The following is a 14,143-nucleotide window of genomic DNA, read 5'->3' on the forward strand; positions in this document are numbered from 1 at the left end:
CGGGGCAGGCAGCAAGGATCGTAGTCGGGGGCAACGGCAGGAGGTCTGGAACACAGGCTAGGAACACACAAGGAAACGCTTTCACTGGCACAATGGCAACAAGATCCGGCGAGGGAGTGAAGGGGAAGTGAGGTATAAATAGGGAGTGCACAGGTGAACACACTAATTGGAACCACTGCGCCAATCAGCGGCGCAGTGGCCCTTTAAATCGCAGAGACCCGGCGCGCGCGCGCCCTAGGGAGCGGGGCCGCGCGCGCCGGGACAGGACAGACGGAGAGCGAGTCAGGTACGGGAGCCGGGATGCGCATCGCGAGCGGGCGCTACCCGCATCGCGAATCGCATCCCGGCTGAAGACGGTATCGCAGCGCACCGGGTCAGTGGAGCTGCCCGGAGCGCTGCGGTAGCGAGAGAGAAGCGAGCGCTCCGGGGAGGAGCGGGGACCCGGAGCGCTCGGCGTAACAGTACCCCCCCCCCTGGGTCTCCCCCTCTTCTTAGAGCCTGAGAACCTGAGGAGCAGACTTTTGTCTAGGATGTTGTCCTCAGGTTCCCAGGATCTCTCTTCAGGTCCACAGCCCTCCCAATCCACCAAAAAGAACCTTTTTCCTCTGACCGTCTTGGAGGCCAGTATCTCTTTCACTGAGAAGACGTCAGAAGAACCGGAGACAGGAGTGGGAGAAACTAATTTGGGAGAGAAACGGTTGATGATGAGTGGTTTAAGAAGAGAGACATGAAAGGCATTAGGAATACGGAGAGAAGGAGGAAGAAGAAGTTTGTAAGAGACAGGATTAATTTGGCACAAGACTTTGAAAGGACCAAGATAGCGTGGACCCAGTTTGTAACTGGGGACACGAAAGCGGACATATTTAGCGGAGAGCCATACCTTGTCTCCGGGAGCAAAAATGGGGGGAGCTCTTCTTTTCTTATCGGCAAACTTTTTCATGCGAGATGAAGCCTGTAAAAGAGAATCTTGGGTCTCTTTCCATATGGTGGAAAGATCACGAGTCACTTCATCTACAGCGGGCAAACCAGAGGGCAAGGGAGTAGGGAGGGGGGGAAGAGGGTGACGGCCGTACACCACGAAAAATGGGGATTTGGAGGAAGATTCAGAGACTCTAAAGTTATACGAGAATTCGGCCCATGGTAGAAGATCTGCCCAATCATCCTGGCGGGAGGAAACAAAATGTCGTAAATAATCACCCAAGACCTGGTTAATTCTTTCTACTTGTCCATTGGATTGAGGATGATATGCAGAAGAAAAGTTTAATTTAATCTTGAGTTGTTTACAGAGAGCCCTCCAGAATTTTGACACGAATTGGACGCCTCTATCCGAGACTATCTGTATGGGCAACCCGTGAAGACGAAAAATGTGTACAAAAAATTGTTTAGCCAACTGAGGCGCTGAAGGAAGACCAGGAAGAGGGATGAAATGTGCCATCTTGGAGAATCGATCAACGACCACCCAAACAACAGTGTTGCCACGGGATGGGGGTAGGTCTGTAATAAAATCCATACCAATTAGAGACCAAGGCTGTTCGGGGACAGGCAGAGGATGAAGAAAACCAGCGGGCTTCTGGCGAGGAGTCTTATCCCGGGCACAGACAGTGCAGGCTCGCACAAAGTCCACGACATCCGTCTCCAGAGTCGGCCACCAATAGAAGCGAGAGATGAGTTGCACAGATTTCTTGATGCCTGCATGACCTGCGAGATGGGAGGAGTGACCCCATTTGAGGATTCCGAGGCGTTGGCGTGGAGAGACGAAGGTCTTTCCTGGAGGAGTTTGCCTGATGGAGGCTGGAGAAGTGGAAATCAGGCAGTCAGGAGGAATGATGTGTTGCGGAGAGAGTTCAACTTCCGAGGCATCCGAGGAACGAGAGAGAGCATCGGCCCTAATGTTCTTATCGGCAGGCCGAAAGTGAATTTCAAAATTAAATCGGGCAAAGAACAGAGACCACCTGGCCTGGCGAGGATTCAGCCGTTGGGCAGACTGGAGATAGGAGAGGTTCTTGTGATCGGTGTAAATAATAACTGGAAATCTTGATCCCTCCAGCAGATGCCTCCATTCCTCAAGTGCTAATTTAATGGCTAGAAGCTCTCGATCCCCGATGGAGTAGTTCCTCTCCGCCGGAGAGAAGGTCCTAGAAAAAAAACCACAAGTAACAGCATGCCCGGAAGAATTTTTTTGTAGAAGGACCGCTCCAGCTCCTACAGAGGAGGCATCAACCTCCAATAGGAAGGGTTTAGATGGGTCAGGTCTGGAGAGCACGGGAGCCGAAGAAAAGGCAGACTTGAGCCGTTTAAAGGCGTCTTCCGCTTGAGGAGGCCAAGACTTGGGATTGGCATTTTTTTTGGTTAAAGCCACGATAGGGGCCACAACGGTAGAAAAATGTGGAATAAATTGCCTGTAATAATTGGCGAACCCCAAAAAACGTTGGATAGCACGGAGTCCGGAGGGGCGTGGCCAATCTAAGACGGCAGAGAGTTTGTCTGGATCCATTTGTAGTCCCTGGCCAGAGACCAAGTATCCTAGGAAAGGAAGAGATTGGCATTCAAACAGACATTTCTCTATCTTGGCATAAAGTTGATTGTCACGAAGTCTCTGAAGAACCATACGGACATGCTGGCGGTGTTCTTCTAGATTGGCAGAAAAAATCAGGATATCGTCCAGATATACAACAACACAGGAGTATAAGAGATCACGAAAAATTTCATTAACAAAGTCTTGGAAGACGGCAGGGGCGTTGCACAGGCCAAAGGGCATGACCAGATACTCAAAGTGTCCATCTCTAGTGTTAAATGCCGTTTTCCATTCATCCCCCTCTCTGATGCGGATGAGATTATAAGCACCTCTTAAGTCCAGTTTGGTAAAGATGTGGGCACCTTGGAGGCGATCAAAGAGTTCAGAGATGAGGGGTAGGGGGTAGCGGTTCTTTACCGTGATTTTATTAAGACCGCGGTAGTCAATGCAAGGACGTAGAGAGCCATCTTTTTTGGACACAAAGAAAAATCCGGCTCCGGCAGGAGAGGAGGATTTACGGATAAAGCCTTTTTTTAAATTTTCCTGGATGTACTCCGACATAGCAAGAGTCTCTGGGGCGGACAGAGGATAGATTCTGCCCCGGGGTGGAGTAGTGCCCGGGAGGAGGTCAATAGGACAATCATAAGGCCTGTGAGGAGGTAGAGTCTCAGCTTGTTTTTTGCAAAAAACATCCGCAAAGTCCATATAGGCCTTAGGGAGACCGGTTACAGGGGGAACCACAGAGTCACGGCAAGGGGTACTGGGAACCGGTTTTAGGCAGTCCTTGAAACAAGAGGGCCCCCAACTCTTGATCTCCCCAGTGGACCAATCCAGGGTTGGGGAATGGAGTTGAAGCCAGGGTAGTCCAAGGAGGATTTCGGAAGTGCAATTGGGGAGGACCAAAAATTCAATCTTCTCGTGATGAGGTCCGATGCACATTAGAAGGGGCTCCGTGCGGAAACGTATGGTACAGTCCAATCTTTCATTGTTTACACAATTGATGTAGAGGGGTCTGGCGAGACTGGTCACTGGGATGTTGAACCTGTTGACGAGAGAGGCCAAAATAAAATTTCCTGCAGATCCGGAATCCAAGAAGGCCATAGTAGAGAAGGAGAAGGCAGAGGCAGATATCCGCACAGGCACAGTAAGACGTGGAGAAGCAGAGTAGACATCAAGGACTGTCTCACCTTTGTGCGGAGTCAGCGTACGTCTTTCCAGGCGGGGAGGACGGATAGGACAATCCTTCAGGAAGTGTTCGGTACTGGCACAGTACAGGCAGAGATTCTCCATGCGGCGTCGTGTCCTCTCTTGAGGTGTCAGGCGAGACCGGTCGACCTGCATAGCCTCCACGGCGGGAGGCACAGGAACGGATTGCAGGGGACCAGAGGAGAGAGGAGCCGGGGAGAAAAAACGCCTTGTGCGAACAAAGTCCATATCCTGGCGGAGCTCCTGACGCCTTTCGGAAAAACGCATGTCAATGCGAGTGGCAAGATGGATGAGTTCATGTAGGTTAGCAGGGATTTCTCGTGCGGCCAGAACATCTTTAATGTTGCTGGATAGGCCTTTTTTAAAGGTCGCGCAGAGGGCCTCATTATTCCAGGATAATTCTGAAGCAAGAGTACGGAATTGTACGGCGTACTCGCCAACGGAAGAATTACCCTGGACCAGGTTCAACAGGGCAGTCTCAGCAGAAGAGGCTCGGGCAGGTTCCTCAAAGACACTTCGAATTTCCGAGAAGAAGGAGTGTATAGAGGCAGTGACGGGGTCATTGCGGTCCCAGAGCGGTGTGGCCCATGACAGAGCTTTTCCAGACAGAAGGCTGACTACGAAAGCCACCTTAGACCTTTCAGTAGGAAACTGGTCCGACATCATCTCCAAGTGCAGGGAACATTGGGAAAGAAAGCCACGGCAGAATTTAGAGTCCCCATCAAATTTATCCGGCAAGGATAGTCGTAGACCAGAAGCGGCCACTCGCTGCGGAGGAGGTGCAGGAGCTGGCTGAGGAGATGATTGCTGAAGCTGTGGTAGTAGCTGCTGTAGCATCACGGTCAGTTGAGACAGCTGTTGACCTTGTTGCGCTATCTGTTGTGACTGCTGGGCGACCACCGTGGTGAGGTCGGCGACAACTGGCAGAGGAACTTCAGCGGGATCCATGGCCGGATCTACTGTCACGATGCCGGCTGGCAGGTAGTGGATCCTCTGTGCCAGAGAGGGATTGGCGTGGACCGTGCTAGTGGATCGGTTCTAAGTCACTACTGGTTTTCACCAGAGCCCGCCGCAAAGCGGGATGGTCTTGCTGCGGCGGTAGTGACCAGGTCGTGTCCACTAGCAACGGCTCAACCTCTCTGACTGCTGAAGATAGGCGCGGTACAAGGGAGTAGACAGAAGCAAGGTCGGACGTAGCAGAAGGTCGGGGCAGGCAGCAAGGATCGTAGTCGGGGGCAACGGCAGGAGGTCTGGAACACAGGCTAGGAACACACAAGGGAACGCTTTCACTAGGCACAAGGGCAACAAGATCCGGCGAGGGAGTGAAGGGGAAGTGAGGTATAAATAGGGAGTGCACAGGTGAACACACTAATTGGAACCACTGCGCCAATCAGCGGCGCAGTGGCCCTTTAAATCGCAGAGACCCGGCGCGCGCGCGCCCTAGGGAGCGGGGCCGCGCGCGCCGGGACAGGACAGACGGAGAGCGAGTCAGGTACGGGAGCCGGGATGCGCATCGCGAGCGGGCGCTACCCGCATCGCGAATCGCATCCCGGCTGGAGACGGTATCGCAGCGCACCGGGTCAGTGGAGCTGCCCGGAGCGCTGCGGTAGCGAGAGAGAAGCGAGCGCTCCGGGGAGGAGCGGGGACCCGGAGCGCTCGGCGTAACAGCGACTAGGGGCAAACCCTACAGGAGAGCCCTATAGACATGGAGGGACTCTAGCTGCGGGGACCTCAGACAAGTGACAGGACATAAATTAATATGTTCATCAAAATAACGGTTTCCATTAAGCTGGAAACCGTTATTTTTGATGAACATATTAATTTAGAGCTGTCATTGTTATATTTCCTTGTTTGCATTCAGTTTCTCTATATATAGGGACAAAGAAATTGTTCTATATAATGATATCTGTATTACAAAATGAATTTGTCTTATGCTGTATTTGCTTGTACTTGTGGTGCCTAGCTGAAGGGAATTTGCAAGTTTTGGAACGTAAAGGGTCAGTCCCAGGATAATGGTTTTCACACACCTGTTCCATTTGCATGTCTGCATATATTCTTTTCCCTTCGGTTTCCCAACATGCATCTGATGAAAGGTCACATGACCTGAAACGCGTCATGCTGGGCGCTTGTTCCAAGGCTTTTATCCATTTGTCTTATTGAAGTCTCTCCATGTCTATGCTTTTAATGCGATGAAAATAAAGGTGAAATTTCTTATGCGCTGGCATTTACTTGCTTTCATTTAAACATGGAGGATTATTCTGCCGTGCGGTGACCGGGTGAGCTGACAACCTGTTACTTTGCTAATTTACAAATATGTTTAACTTTCTGGAGCCAGTATATATATATATATATATATATATATATATATATATATATATATATATATATATATAAAAGTTTTTTTCTGGATAACCCCTTTAAAAGGGTATTCCAGGAAGAAAACTTTTTTTTTTGTTTATATCAACTGGCCCCAGAAAGTTAAACAGATTTGTTCATTACTTCTATTAAAAAATCTCAACCCTTCCAATAATTATCAGCTGCTGAAGTTGAGTTGTTCTTTTCTGTCTGGCAACAGTGCTCTCTGCTGACATCTCTGCTTGTCTCGGGAACTGAACAGAGTAGAAGAGGTTTGCTATGGGGATTTGCTTCTACTCTGGACAGTTCCCGAGACACGTGTCATCAGAGAGCACTTAGACAGAAAAGAACAACTCAACTTCAGTAGCTCATAAGTACTGAAAGGATTAAGATTTTTACATAGAAGTAATTTACAAATCTGTTTAACTTTCTGGAGCCAGTTGATATATAAAAAAAAGTTTTTTCCTGGAATACCCCTTTAAATAATATTGCTGACCAGCTGTTATTAGATTAGTAATTTTCTCCATAGCTGTTGCAGAACTACAGCTCTCATGAAGCCATTACATAGGGATGCCGAGACATGATGAGGGTTGTGGAGTAACGAAAAGATGAAGGAGGTACATCAGATAAATAACCAAAGGATGAAACACAGCAGAAGGAAATAACACACTACAGGAGATTCAGTACACAGCATTTTACCAAACAATTATGTGCAATAGACAAGGCAGACAGGAAGTGCCATGTAACGCCAGGAAACGCTCAAGCAGATGACAGCACAGTTTGCTTCCTGCCTTCACTTAGAAAGAGAAAACTATCATTTGTCTGTCAGCCACACTCTCAGTGGATCTTTTTTTTTTAATTTTTATTTTTATTTTTTACTCACAATGAACCTGGAGCATTTTACCCCCAGGCAGCCGGCTCTATAGTCTTCACTTCATAAAGGCAGTTCAGACAGAATGCATCACCTGCCGCTAAGATCCAGCACCGAATCCTCCCCAGGTCTCCTCAAATGATGTCTTACTCCTTCCCAACAAAGACTTTAGAACTGTCCTGAGTTTTGTCATTTATAGATCTATTTGTTTAGTTATATATTCCTTCACTCCTTAATGAGCACTGTCGGAATCAAACACTTTTCATATGTTCTACATCTTGGAAAAACAATAACCTTTCTAATATACTTCATAAGAAATCTACTTATTATATAAATCATGGCTTATATAAAACACCACTAGGGGTCTCCATACCATCCAGAACATAGGCCTGTCTGGCTGCAGCAGCAAATTTGTCCAAACTGAAGCACAGACAAAGTTCAGAAAGTGAAGGCGGGTCTAGCACTCCTCTGTGCTCACTCCTGTCCTGTCTACCAGACACTTATCTGAACACAGAGAGGAAGGGGTTACAGAGCAGACTGCAGTGATTGGATGAAAAGACCTAGCACAGCACAGCAGACTCAGGGAGGAAGTGAATTCATGTTGATTGAGGGCAGGCTCAGTGTTTGCCTTTGCCATACCCCTTCCTAAGTAGTGGATGTCAGAATGAGTGAGTAGCAGAACCGAGGGATTTGTGAGCCAAATATAAAAGATGGACACATAAATAAGACGTGAAAGATCTGCATGACTTAGTGAGTAACACATATAAGCATTATTTTTTTCATGACCAGAAGAGCTGCATTTGAAGGGACTGTTGCCTCTGGAAGCCTTATGTTTACACCACAGGGGATCCTGTTGCACTGAAGTGTTATGCCATAACATTCACTGGGTTAAAAAATAGAATAAATGCCTAGGCCTTGGTGCCATTTCAAGTTAGTAATCTGACACAAAAGGTTGAGGCCTAGGCAGCTGCCAATGGAAAGCACTGGTAGACTGTGGTGAGGCCCAAGTGTGACTCAGCCTGTAACATGAGGGACATTAAAGTTGCTGCTGTGTTAGCATAAGAATGAAACTAAAGTCTGATAGGGTTCTTATCAAAAAAAAACAGAGAGGGAAGCCACACCACCATAGACTCATCACTTCTAACACCACCATAGACTCGTAATCACTTCTAACACCACCATAGACTCATCACTTCTAACACCACCATAGACTCATCACTTCTAACACCACCATAGACTCATCACTTCTAACACCACCATAGACTCATCACTTCTAACACCACCATAGACTCATCACTTCTAACACCACCATAGACTCATCACTTCTAGCACCACCATAGACTCGTCACTTCTAACACCACCATAGACTCGTCACTTCTAACACCACCATAGACTCATCACTTCTAACACCACCATAGACTCATCACTTCTAGCACCACCATAGACTCGTCACTTCTAACACCACCATAGACTCATCACTTTTAACACCACTATAGACTTGTCACTTCTAACACCACCATAGACTCATCACTTCTAGCACCACCATAGACTCGTAATCACTTCTAACACCACCATAGACTCATCACTTCTAACACCACCATAGACTCGTAATCACTTCTAACACCACCATAGACTCATCACTTCTAACACCACCATAGACTCATCACTTCTAACACCACCATAGACTCATCACTTCTAACACCACCATAGACTCATCACTTCTAACACCACCATAGACTCATCACTTCTAACACCACCATAGACTCATCACTTCTAGCACCACCATAGACTCGTCACTTCTAACACCACCATAGATTCATCACTTCTAACACCACCATAGACTCATCACTTCTAACACCACCATAGACTCATCACTTCTAACACCACCATAGACTCATCACTTCTAACACCACCATAGACTCATCACTTCTAACACCACCATAGACTCATCACTTCTAGCACCACCATATACTCGTCACTTCTAACACCACCATAGACTCGTCACTTCTAACACCACCATAGACTCATCACTTCTAACACCACCATAGACTCATCACTTCTAGCACCACCATAGACTCGTCACTTCTAACACCACCATAGACTCATCACTTTTAACACCACTATAGACTTGTCACTTCTAACACCACCATAGACTCATCACTTCTAGCACCACCATAGACTCGTAATCACTTCTAACACCACCATAGACTCATCACTTCTAACACCACCATAGACTCATCACTTCTAACACCACCATAGACTCATCACTTCTAGCACCACCATAGACTCGTCACTTCTAACACCACCATAGACTCATCACTTCTAACACCACCATAGACTCGTCACTTCTAACACCACCATAGACTCATCACTTCTAACACCACCATAGACTCATCACTTCTAACACCACCATAGACTCATCACTTCTAACACCACCATAGACTCATCACTTCTAACACCACCATAGACTCATCACTTCTAGCACCACCATAGACTCGTCACTTCTAACACCACCATAGACTCGTCACTTCTAACACCACCATAGACTCATCACTTCTAGCCCCACCATAGACTCGTCACTTCTAGCACCACCATAGACTCATCACTTCTAGCACCACCATAGACTCGTCACTTCTAACACCACCATAGACTCATCACTTCTAGCACCACCATAGACTCATCACTTCTAACACCACCATAGACTCATCACTTCTAACACCACCATAGACTCGTCACTTCTAACACCACCATAGACTCATCACTTCTAGCACCACCATAGACTCGTAATCACTTCTAACACCACCATAGACTCATCACTTCTAACACCACCATAGACTCGTCACTTCTAACACCACCATAGACTCATCACTTCTAACACCACCATAGACTCATCACTTCTAACACCACCATAGACTCATCACTTCTAACACCACCATAGACTCATCACTTCTAACACCACCATAGACTCATCACTTCTAGCACCACCATAGACTCGTCACTTCTAACACCACCATAGACTCGTCACTTCTAACACCACCATAGACTCATCACTTCTAACACCACCATAGACTCGTCACTTCTAACACCACCATAGACTCATCACTTCTAACACCACCATAGACTCATCACTTCTAACACCACCATAGACTCATCACTTCTAACACCACCATAGACTCATCACTTCTAACACCACCATAGACTCATCACTTCTAGCACCACCATAGACTCGTCACTTCTAACACCACCATAGACTCATCACTTTTAACACCACTATAGACTTGTCACTTCTAACACCACCATAGACTCATCACTTCTAGCACCACCATAGACTCATAATCACTTCTAACACCACCATAGACTCATCACTTCTAACACCACCATAGACTCATCACTTCTAACACCACCATAGACTCATCACTTCTAGCACCACCATAGACTCGTCACTTCTAACACCACCATAGACTCATCACTTCTAACACCACCATAGACTCGTCACTTCTAACACCACCATAGACTCATCACTTCTAACACCACCATAGACTCATCACTTCTAACACCACCATAGACTCATCACTTCTAACACCACCATAGACTCATCACTTCTAACACCACCATAGACTCATCACTTCTAGCACCACCATAGACTCGTCACTTCTAACACCACCATAGACTCGTCACTTCTAACACCACCATAGACTCATCACTTCTAACACCACCATAGACTCGTCACTTCTAACACCACCATAGACTCATCACTTCTAACACCACCATAGACTCGTCACTTCTAACACCACCATAGACTCATCACTTCTAACACCACCATAGACTCATCACTTCTAACACCACCATAGACTCATCACTTCTAGCACCACCATAGACTCGTCACTTCTAACACCACCATAGACTCGTCACTTCTAACACCACCATAGACTCATCACTTCTAACACCACCATAGACTTGTAACACATCACTTCTAGTGTAGGTGCTCACAGTGTCAGGTCCTGAGCTCCATGGCTCCAACATATCCAAGCAGGTAAAGGAATACCACTGCACTCTTATGATTCAAGAAGCTACTTAAAGGAGTTGAACCATTAACATAAATAGGTCAAAACTGATGCATTATATGGAATTATACATATTTTCAAATACAAATAATTATCAGAAATCAATCTTTTTAAATAGGTGGCCCCTTAAATAAAGGCTCTCTTGTTTTTTGCTTGTTACTATGGAATGCTTTATGTAGGCAGTGCTCTTTTCTGGTCAGGCATGCTCAATTGCTCAGATAAGCAGCTCCACCCAGATGACTGATCCAGGGTAATCATAACCTGTACAGGGTGAAAAGTTAAAAGGGTTTTTCAAATATTTAAACTTGATAGGTGATAAATATCTTATCAATAATGGTCAAAATGCTTGGTTGACACCGATTATGAAAATGGGGCCCACGGTCCCTGAAATAAATGGGATGGCAGCATGTATACCTGACTGCTTCTCCATTTATTCACTAATGAACCCCCCTGGACCCCCCCAGTGGTTGCACACTCAATCAAATACTTATCACCAACGTTGTGTTACCCCTAAATGGTTAGGAAAGAACTAAAAGGATAGTATCCATATGTGATTTTAGTACAAGAGAAGCGTGATTTTTTTCCCTTCGTTTTTAGGGAAGCGATGCTGCATGAACGATGAGCGGTGAGTGGCAGGTTCTGCTGACAAGAAACAACTAAACAGGTTTCCCCTGCACTGCTAAGCTTGCTGCTGCCATATGCTTAGTCTTGCATCTGTTTCTGTGTGAATTGCATGACACTCAAGCATCTGTCCCTTCCTAATAAATTAACCATGTTTCTAAAATGAAATAGATAGAACGCAAGGGAGTAATTGGTAAAGGTGAAACATTTAGCGTTTTCTTGTGGAAAGTGCAGAAATAAAAGTCTATTAGCCCTATTGAGTTTAGAGAGGTTATCTGGGTTATAAAGCCCATTTATATTAGAAGGGCCCCTTAAAGGGGTACTCCGCCCCTAGACATCTTATCCCCTATCCAAAGGATAGGGGATAAGATGTCTGATCTCACTTCTGCACCCGGCATCCGTTTATAGCATCAGGTGCAGTCACGGCCACGTCCTACTCGTGATGTCACGGCCACGCCCTCTCAATGCAAGTCTATGGGAGGGGGCATGACTGCCATCATGCCCCCCCCCATAGATTTGCATTGAGGGGACATGGCCGTGACGTCACGAGCCTCCTCCCCGCAACGCCAATCATCTGGCACTGGATGTCTGGGGTGCCACAGCCGAGATCGTGGGGGATCCCCGGCGTCGGGACCTCTGCAAGCAGACATCTTATGCCCTGTCCTTTGGATAGGGCATAAGATGTCTAGGGGCAGAGTACCACTTTAATGATAAGCTGATCACACGGAGTGCTTCTACTGGGACCTACAGTGGTCAGTTGTAATCTGGGGGGAAAACTGGTAGTAATGTGGTGGCCCAGTATGGGAGGTGTTACCCCGTACCCTTGCTGCCCTCTCAGGCAGCCTCCCTACAGTGTCCCCTGGGCCTTCCTTGTATCTGTCCCCCGTGTAAATATGTTTATAATGTATTATACCATGTAATGTGTTCAGAAAGTGTTGTCCCTTTAAGACTGTTTACCATATGACTTGTCATGTGATTGTTACCCAGGAGGTACCAGTGACCAGGTGATCCCAGGGTGACCTATGGGCTCCCTGCTAGTCTCCCCATCTAAGCCCTTGGTGAAGATAGCTCTCTCTCTTTCCTTACAAGTCTTTGCTGAGGTCAAGTCGAGTCCTAGAGAGTGTCCAGAGTCATTGGGTCATAGGAGGCCTCAAGTCCAGTCTGCAGCCACAAGGTACAAGTAAGCCACGATCTCAGTATTGTCAGTCATCAGTCAAGTCAATCACAGTCACAGTTTGTCAAGTGAACGTGGACTGCATTAAATTGACCCCATCTACTACAAGTCCCAGCAAGCCCTTAAGGTCTCTGAGTCACTGGTCACCTCTGTGGGCCCTGGCTGAACTGTATAGACTTTACCATCTGTCTACCCTCAGTAAAGCTACTTGTCACGATTCGGCTTACAGGTAGTGGATCCTCTGTGTCAGTGAGGGATTGGTGTGGACCGTGCTGGTGGACCGGTTCTAAGAGGCTACTGGTGTTCACCAGAGCCCGCCGCAAAGCGGGATGGTCTTGCTGCGGCAGTAGCAACCAGGTCGTATCCACTAGCAACGGCTCAACCTCGCTGACTGCTGAGAAGGCGTGGGACAGAAGGACTAGGCAGAGGCAAGGTCAGACGTAGCAGAAGGTCGGGGCAGGCGGCAAGGTTCGTAGTCAAGATGGATAGCAGAAGTTCAGGTAACACAGGCTTTGGACAACACTAAACGCTTTCACTGGCACAAGGCAACAAGATCCGGCAAGGGAGTGCAGGGGCAGTGAGCAGATATAGCCAGGGAGCAGGTGGAAGCCAATTAAGCTAATTGGGCCAGGCACCAATCATTGATGCACTGGCCCTTTAAGTCTCAGAGAGCTGGCGCGCACGCGCCCTAGAGAGCGGAGCCGCGCGCACCAGCACATGACAGCAGGGGACCGGGACGGGTAAGTGACTTGGGATGCGATTCGCGAGCGGGCGCGTCCCGCTGTGCGAATCGCATCCCCGACGGCCATGTCAGTGCAGCGCTCCCGGTCAGCGGGACCGACCGGGGCGCTGCAGGGAGAGAGACGCCGTGAGCGCTCCGGGGAGGAGCAGGGACCCGGAGCGCTCGGCGTAACAGTACCCCCCCCCTTAGGTCTCCCCCTTTTTTTGTCCGACAACTGCTTTACCTGGGACGAGGACACCGGGAAAGAATGGAGGGTTTCCTCAACGGCAGGCAGTACAGCAGGAGTGGGAATGGGGAGGGAGGGCAGAGGGCGAAGCCTGGCACGGGGCAGTGTGTCACCAGGACGGGGGCCATGAGGAGGCACTGAGGCTTGCCTGACGGGACTGGGAGGGGGGGAGAGGCACTTCCTATGGCAAGCAGAGTCCCAGTTCTTGATCTCCCCGGTGGTCCAGTCAAGGGTGGGAGAATGAAGCCGGAGCCATGGCAGACCGAGGAGGACCTCAGAGGTACAGTTGGGAAGGACGAAGAACTCAATCACTTCGTGATGGGGCCCAATACACATCAAGAGGGGTTCTGTGCGGTAACGCACGGTGCA

General features: G+C 48.0%; 1 protein-coding gene across 2 annotated transcripts in view; it reads left to right on the forward strand.

Moving 5' to 3' along the window:
• SLC35F4 (solute carrier family 35 member F4) overlaps positions 1 to 14,143 on the forward strand; it is a 276,300-nt gene that overhangs the window by 61,700 nt on the left and 200,457 nt on the right. The gene's annotated exons all lie outside the window — the stretch shown is intronic.

Source organism: Hyla sarda, chromosome 11 (assembly GCF_029499605.1).
Source record: "Hyla sarda isolate aHylSar1 chromosome 11, aHylSar1.hap1, whole genome shotgun sequence".
Taxonomy (NCBI): Eukaryota; Metazoa; Chordata; class Amphibia; order Anura; family Hylidae; genus Hyla; species Hyla sarda.